At 48.0% G+C, this 8,710-nt stretch overlaps 1 long non-coding RNA gene across 1 annotated transcript; it reads right to left on the bottom strand.

Moving 5' to 3' along the window:
• Positions 1-619: 619 nt before the first annotated feature.
• LOC106886621 lies at positions 620-8,042 on the bottom strand. The gene is made up of 3 exons (XR_001411695.1): positions 7,923-8,042; positions 6,578-6,741; positions 620-739 (listed from the first exon to the last, which is right to left on the bottom strand). It is a non-coding gene; the product is annotated as an uncharacterized LOC106886621 (long non-coding RNA).
• Between the last annotated feature and the right edge of the window lie 668 nt (positions 8,043-8,710).

Genomic DNA, 8,710 nt, shown 5'->3' on the forward strand with positions numbered 1-8,710 from the left:
TCCATTCCAAAGGATTCTGCTCTCCATAAATGAGGCAAAAATGCTTCCACAATATAGGTCACATAATTAAATACTAGTACCCAGAATTATTTATGAGACTTTATAGCTATGCAAATTGAGCACTTGAAACATTTTCATAAGTATTTATGAGTAACCATGAGAAGATCAACCCAAGCCGCCAGTTGAAAGCAAGGGGTGGGTTTTATCTAAAATTAGCCACCCCGCGTGTTGACGAGGGGGCTTTTTTCCAGCTTAACAGCTGTCCTTGCACCTTGGGGAGACCTACTTTTTGGGTTTTGTTTTTTTTAGCATGAGGAGTCAAAGGTTAAATGCCACCAATTTACTGCAAAGGAAGAGGCTGTTAATGCAGCTACGGGGACAGCGTGGAAGAATGTGCCAGTGTGTCTTTGCAATTCAAGGGCAAAATTCAGCTGCAGAACCAGTGGCAAAGGTGGCCATGGACATGTGCACCTTCCTGGTCTGGGGACTATGGAGGTTATGGAGACCATGATGGGTTATAGGGCCCGTGGGTTGCCTGTCACAGGGGTTTGGAGAGCTCTTCTCACCCTGCAAAAGCCCCCTCAAAGTGTGGCAGAGCTGGGCTTTGGGTCTGGGTCACTCACAAGATCTACTGGTGCTCCCTTGGACCATGCCTTGTGGCTCCCAGATGGTCACCTCCATGACGCAGCTACCTTCTTCCACACGCTCCCAGTACAGAGACTAATTGGAGAACAGGGTGCTTAAGGGGAAAAAAACAAATAAAAAAGCCAGGATTAAATTAATGGGGTGCTGCAAGTCAAACTTCACCCCTGAGCAGCATGAATCCCCAGTGGCAACCTCCCCCTTCTCACACTGCCCATGGAGGATGAGAAGGGAAGCAGACGTGTGTTAGTGAGCTTCCATTGCTTCCCAGTCTGATTCAAAGCCCACTGAATTAAAGAGAAGGAGGGAAAAAATAATAAAATCCCTCTCGTAATGGCTCTGAAGCAATTCCTTTAGGAGACACACAGAGGTGATCAGGGTGAGGACCAGGGGAGTGGCACAGAAGATGCCTCTGCTCCCCACACGCTCCGGTTTGACGTGTAATAAATACATCCGGGCTGAGAAAGCTGAAGCATCACCTTCTCTCTGCACAGTGCTCATGGGCAGCAACGGCCACATCCCGGGCCAGCATCAGCAGCATCCCCTCACACACGTGCACACGCGTGTGCACAACCCCGAGCTCTCAACACATGCCAAAGGCAGCCCCAGAGCCGTAGTCCTCCCCACCAGCATCCCCCAGATATGGTTCTTCATCACAGTGCCAAGCCCAGGTGGGTGTTCCTCCTTGGAGAAACATCAGTGAGCAGCAGAACTTCCTCCAGCTCGGCTCACATTTATTCTGTTTATTTTCCGTGTTTCTTCTCTTCACCCAGCTCTTTTTTTTTTTTTTTTTTTCCTTCCCTTTTTCCCCCATTCTCACTGGCCCCAGTCTCCAGATATCTCCAAACTTTCACAAGGAAAGAAACTGCTTTCAAGTAGGAATAAAACAAACAAGGTCATTGGAAAAGATAAAAAATAATGAGTTCCTTTCTGTAGGACTCCTTGCTCGGCTCTCCCTCCCCCTCCCCCCTTTCATCTCACTCCAGAAAAAGAAAAATAAATCTTTACTAATCCCTTTGGAGCCCTGCCTCCAGATCCGCCTGTGATGCATGCTGCAGCCACACTGAAAATGGGAGCCTGGACTCAGACGGCAGGAAAATCAGTTTATTGCCCATTCCCCAAAACCTCCCTCTTCGTCCTGTCCCAGACCCCACCACCCAGTGCGTGAGCATCGCAAAACCCACCGCTCTGGGTCCAGCTCAGACCAGTCACCGGCCACCGACGCGGTGCCTTCTCCTGTTTTATTGAGTTTTTTGGGGTTTTTTTTAAGTCCTAGGGATTTGGAAAGTGATGAAAATCTCCAAGCTGGGTTTTAAATAGTTGATTAAAGAGCAGCCAGCAGAGAAGTAGGAGGAAGCTCTTGGGGAATGAAGATGATTTTGGCCAACCTGTGATGCACAGCTCTGGCGAGGTCGGCCCCCACCTTTCTCCTGGGGGCTCCCACTGCCAGGGGGTGCTCGCCAAAAAGGTTAACAAGAAACACAATTTTTTTTCATCAGAAAGCAAATTCGTTCCTACATCTACGTGGGGAGAGAAAAAAACTTTTAAAAGTTGAACTTTTTTTTTTTGCTCTGCCACTTTTTAAAAAAAGGAATATTATTCTAGTTAATGTTCTGAAATGACATTTCAGTCTGAAATTGAATAAAACATTTCATTTGATCTAAAATTAATCGGAGTGGGGAGGAGAAGGGTTTATTTTGGTCGGGGAAAAAAAAAAAAAATCAAAGGGTCTGTATTTTGCGTTGATCCAACCCATTTCTTACTTGATTTTTATTTTTTTTTGAGGAGGAGGATTGGGCAGCGAGCTGAGAAGTTTTTCATTTGTCCAGCTCTAATTGGAAGCCCTGAACCGGCGAGTATTTTACATTTGAAAAATGCAAAGCATGAGCAGTCCCGGTGGAACAGTTTGGCCCTGCTCTGAATTCCACTGTATTGGCTTGCCTGCTGATTTTAAGCCTAAGATGCTGGAGATGTAGGGGCTCCTCCTTCTTACTGGATTTCTTTAAAAAAAAAATCAGTACATCCATTTTAATTGCTAATCCCACATCATGTTTTACCTCAAATTGTGCGTTAGTTGGAAACATCTTTGGCTGAAATGTTTGGTCCAGCCTAGCTCAGTGGGCCTGGGGATATCTTCTAGATGTGTTGATGCCTGCAAAGGTTGGACACCCCCAGCTCTGGATTGATGAGGTGAGTGCTGGTCTCATGAAACATATTTTAGGTTAAAGAGGGTAAAAAAAAAAAGCCACTGGCTGCAGATTTCAGTCTGCAGCAGCTGGGCCTTGATGGAGCAATGGCGGTGGCACCGTTGGCCAACGCAGTGAGTTTCTGTGCCAAGGTAGGCAGATCTACAACAACCTCTGTGGTTGGGTCGTCGTTTCACCAACACTGCCAGACAAGAGGACTGCCAGCTCAGGGAGACATCCAGCAAGCAGTGAAACCAGGCTTAAGATACACCAGGAACTGGCCCAAGGTTGGATGGACCAGCCAAGATAGAACCATCTTGACTTCAGTTTGGATGAGTGGGATCTCCCTCCCCTGCAGGACCGGTAGCATGTCACATCTCAAGCTGGACACCAAGATACCCCTCTGTGATGAAAACTGCCCAAGTTCATGCATTTGGCTGTAGCCTCAAACCCATCTGAGCCAGTCCAGACAGCAAAGGACTTCCAGGCCCTCTTCTTCCATTCCAACACCCCCAATTCCCACCATCAGCAGGTCATCACCTTGTACCCTGCTGGTACCCCTGCCCACAGCCCTGCCCAGCCAAGACCTTGCTCAGTCCTGGGGCACTACCTGTCCCCCCCTAAGTTGCCAAACAACATCCCTGCCATGCTGCTGACATGACCTGCACACCCCCAGCTCTGAGCGGAGTCCAGAGCTGATGAAATCCAAAAAGCTTTAAATGAAAATTGCTCTGAGAAGCACTGCAGAGGGAGGTAAGGCGGGGGGGGGAGGAGGGGGTTGGCAGAGGGGAGTTCCACATCTGTTTTCTTTCATGTCCTTTAAAGCTCCCGTTATGTCAGGTTTTTTAATTAAAATGTTTTTTTTTAGGAGGCTGCTGGGATTTACCGCTCCTTGTCCTTGACGGAGGTGAGGTGCGCGGAGAGCATCCCAAGGCTGGTAGAGGGATGGGGGAGGCAGCACCATGGTCCTGAGCCCCCCTGCCCCAGCCTGACGTGCACAGGAGAAGGGGAGATGCAAGAAGAAGGCATCACCCCCCCACAGATTCTAATCAAGACCCCCAGATAGGGCAAAACCAGCCCCCATGCTGGTGCTCTACATGCTGGTATTGCTCTCTACCAGTCCAATGGTAAGGTTGTGGCTGGAGGGCGAGCAGCCCAGCCACGTCTGCTGGTGGAAGCCTAGATCTGCCTAAAAGTAATTCTTTCTCCTGGTAAAACGTGCCCTGAAACCCCTGCCTACAAAGAAACACTGCGCTTTAATCCCAGCCGGCCTGGATTTTCCTGCGTATTTGTAAAATAAATGATCTTTCCGCGCTTAGCCAAAGCAGTTATTAATGTTTTCACACCAGAAGAGACACGCACGGCAATTTCGGTACCTGCTAGTGATGAATAATGAACACCTTAAAAAACAAAACAAAAAAGAAATATCAGCATTTGTTTATAAGACACGGGTAAGGAGAAGGCAGGGTTACGATCAACAGGCAAAACCAGTGTTTGACCCATGTTTGGGTTGAAACTCCCCCCCAACAAAAAAGCTTCTGAGTGAGATGGAAACCTTATCACAGCCCCAAAAAAAAAAACCAAAAGAGAAATATCAGCATTTGTTTGTAAGACACGGGTAAGGAGAAGGCAGGGTTACGATCAACAGGCAAAACCAGTGTTTGACCCATGTTTGGGTTGAAACTCCCCCCCAACAAAAAAGCTTCTGAGTGAGATGGAAACCTTATCACAGCCCTGCAGTGTTCCCCTCCATCCATCCAGCCAGAGCCCGATGGGGATGAGGGGATCTGCTCCTGGTTGGTGGGTAAAGGACAGCAGGGAGACACCAGGGCTCCGCTCCGTGCCGGGGCTTCGCACAATATCATGGTTCATTATAAAGGAACGCAAATACCCTGGCAGAATCCTAACCTAATGAAAGTCTTATTTTCCAGAGTAACAGTTCATTACTGGACTCGCTGTGCAGTCTTAAACCCCTAAGGTGGGGAAAAAAGAAAAAAAAAAAATAAAAATAAAACAAAAACCAACCTAGGCAGGGCTACTGGATGCGTAGCGAAATCCTGGTGGGCTTGGACATTTGCAATTCTGCTACATCTCTCCTGGCAGGAGGGAGGATGATGCATGCTATGAACCAAAGCGGGGTTTTAGGGTGTTTTTCTGACTTTGGAAGTGTTTTAGGATATGGACGCTGTCCCCAGGAGGTGGCAGGTGGAACGCAAGCACCGCTGCCCAGCCTGGTGCTCACCTGGGGACAGGAGACCTCTCCCTGATGGTGCAAACAGGGGTGTCCGTGTGCAGGTGTCTGTGTGTCCTGGCACAGGAGATCTGAGCGGCAGCTTGGAAGCCCAAACTAAAACCCATTTACAAACGTGGCAGGATGGGCTGGGAGAGCTACAGAGCCCCAGGCACCTCAGCTCACCCCACCTTCAGCTCCTTGCAGGAATCTCGGTTTTCAGGCTCAGGATAATGCCTAGGAGCAGAATGAGGCCCATGATTACAGGGGAGAATTTCCAAAGCCATATAATGAAAGAAAAAGAGGAGGATGAACCTTTTCCTCCCAGTGCATGCAGTCACAGCCCTCCTGCTCCCTAGGACAACCATCACAAACTGCAGTCCACGGACAACCTGCCAGGAGCCTGCAGAGACACGTCTGGTAAAACAAAGCTGCTCATCCTTGCTTCCAGCAGTAAAAGAAGGCAAAACATTGTAATCTCTGCCTTTTTTTCCCCCTCATCTGTTCACAAATAGAGGGGAAAAATAGCAAGACAGCCAGCCGAGAGCCTCTCCTCTGCAAGGCCTTGCTGGGATCCCCAACCTGGAAGAAGATGCACCTCCCAACAGAGCAATGATTTTATCCCGGCCCAGCCGAGCATGAGCAACGTGGTGGGAAGCAGAGCATGAGTCCAGCTTGAAACCATGCCTGCTTCTGCATCCCACCCACCTCCAGGCTCTGGAAGACGGTGTTAATCCTGGTGCCTCAAGAGCAGATGTGAAACACATTCACACTCTCCTCCCAAAAAAGAAGGAAAAAAACCCCAAAACAGACGGTGGAGCAAAGTAACAGGAACTGATCAGGCAAATACATCCTATTTTCTACTCCAGTCTTATGCGTGATAATCTGCCCAACACTTTGGTGGTGCAATAGCTACATTTTTCATCCCACCCATACATGTCTGGTGAATCTGTTTGCCTATGTTATTTTGGGGATGTGGGAGACAAAGTCCCCGTGGCTTTTGGTAAGACTATGGCTTTTCCTCAGCAAATGGGAGGAAGGTTCCTCACTGGTCTAGGTCTGCAACGCCGGGCAGAGCAAAGGTCTGGACATCGATGCTGAAGCCAAGGAGGGACATCAAAAAAATACAATCAGGTTGTCAGCCAGAAAGCAGCAGTTACTCGTTGCTTCTTCACTCCGCTTTACAAACACCACCCATCTTCTTCAAATGCATCAGCTATTCCTGACAGCTAGGGCTGTTTAAAAAATGAAGACTCACTGTCAGAGATTTTGTGAAATTACAGTTATTTGTGCTTTTTTCCAGGAAGGAAGAGGGCTTGTCTCTGCTAACGGCACCAACTAAAAGTCACGTATTTAGTCTAAAACTTAGTCTATACTCTCTATTGTCAACAGGAGGAGAAACCTCCAGAGAACTACTGAACCCGTCCATCACGGACACCCCTTTGGGACAGGACAAATTGCCTTCTGGAAGAAACTTGCTTCTGCATGGACTGCAGAGAGAGCTAAAATGAGCACGCACCTAATTTTTACATGATTGGTGAGGTGAGAGGAATCCCAGCCCATATGTTTAAACACATTAGTTCTTCCTTCTTGACATCCTTCGCAATTATTAGCAGCGCCTCCTCCCAGCTTCTTCATCCCGGATATTATTGAACGTGTCCATCACTGCAACGGGGAGTTTTGCTGTAAATAATAACAAGGAAGGAGTGCTCCTTTGTGAACCGGCGTAGCCTCCAGCCCTGCTCGCCCTTCCCCAGCACGCGGGCATTTTGTCTCTTTTACACTTCCCTCCCCAAAGTCAGTCTCCGTAGGCTGAGCCCAAATGAAATGCAGTAATCCCCTGCTCCACAGCAACAGTCTGAGGTGACAAAGACATCCATGAACACATATTTACTGATATTACCATTAAACCAGCCCATCTTTCCTAGTCCTACCCGGCTATAAGTGGGATCCTTCTCAATCACGGATGTCAATGCCAGCTCCCAGCAGAGCTCCAAAGAGCAAGAAAACAAAAATTAAATCGCTCCTGGCTTTCACTGAACAGGCTGAGGATGACACGGTGACGGAGGAGGGAGATGCTTTACTATCTTTTAAAACAGGGATTAACAAACCATAGACACCACAGGAAAAAGACCTCTGGTCCCCTAACCAAGAGTGTGTGGCTGGTGGGACCTCGTGCTGGCACACATTCACCAGCCAAAGCCCTGGCACTTGCTGCCTACCAAGTGCCCTCACCCATGTGGGATATTTCCTGGAGCAGACCCAAGTGTCAATGACCACAAAAAGGTCCAGAGAAGAACTAAAGACTTGGGATCCAGGTAGGGAGGTACTTACTGAAGCTGTGAGTTTCTCAACGCTATCTCTAGGCAGACGGAAGAGGTGCTCCATGCAGAGGTCAGGATGGTGCCTGGTGGGTTTTCAATGCCCAAAGGCCAAAGTATACCATATAAAAATAAAAAAACCAGTGTTCTTATCTCCACCTCCACCATAGGCTTGAGGGGTGAATGCATTTCAGTTCTCCCTTGGACAAAACAGGACTAACTGCATCAAGGCACCTTCAGAAATCATGCAAGGTTTTTTGGAGAAAAGGGAACCTAAAACTGGTTAGTCTATTTATAATATTTGCAGGTAATGGCATGCTAATACGATTCATTAACACTCAGACACTGCTCATTAGTGTCTTTTCACTCTTCCTTCGCAAGGCCCATATTTCTATTTTACACATAATCTGTTTTATTAAGCAGTTCCTTAATAGAAAAGAGTATTATCTTCCATGCAGGTTTTTTATAAATCCCCTCAAATTTAATTAGGCCCCAAAAGATTCAAGGAAGTTTGGGTATGTATCCAAACTTCATAAAACTCACTTGTAACTCCACCTCCAAAGCATTTAAGTTTTGCTTATCGTTGCTGAATGCTCCACATTCTTCCTCCACGTTGACATCAGACAATACAATTATTCTGGTTTTCAAGATCACAGGTATCCTGGGGAAGTAAATGGCTTTTTCAGTATCTCCCAGTGGGTAGAACCCCAGCACCAGCCTCTGCAAGGGGCTCTGCCCACCCTTGGGAAACGGGAACATCCCTTTTCCATCCCTTGGAAAATGAGAACAACTGAGCGGGACTTTTAAAGTCCTTCCCAGCTCATTTTCCGCACTGAAACATGAAACATCCTGGGCGATGGAGTCTCCTCCTGGACTCAGTTCTCCTTGCTGTTGGGATCCTGAGGCTGAACCCCAGGACAACAGCAGTGCTTGTGGTCTACTTCAGCCAGGCTTGATTCAGCACTGGAGAAGAGAATGAACTAAAGCTCATTATTTAGTGCCTTTTCCCTGGTGCTCCCAGCAAGAGCCAGGACATTTCAGAGCCACTGGGAGAGAGCTCAGCCTGGGGCCAGCCTCACACCAGGCCCCACATCCTTGTCCAAACCCAGCTCACATCTAAATCTCAGACTTTGTGTGGTAACACCACCACTGGACCACTTTTTTTCTGCTAGACAAAACATCCCAAACATGAGAAGGGGTGAACATGCCAGGCCTCCACATGGGTCCTTGGGGGATGCACCTCCAGCCCAGGACCTGGATCTTCACTGGCGGCTCCATCCTTCCAAGGGGCCAACACCCTCGAGCTCTCTGATGCTACAGAGATCCAACCC

The sequence above is a fragment of the Calidris pugnax genome, unplaced genomic scaffold (assembly GCF_001431845.1).
Source record: "Calidris pugnax isolate Ruff unplaced genomic scaffold, ASM143184v1 scaffold37, whole genome shotgun sequence".
In the NCBI taxonomy this organism is placed as follows: Eukaryota; Metazoa; Chordata; class Aves; order Charadriiformes; family Scolopacidae; genus Calidris; species Calidris pugnax.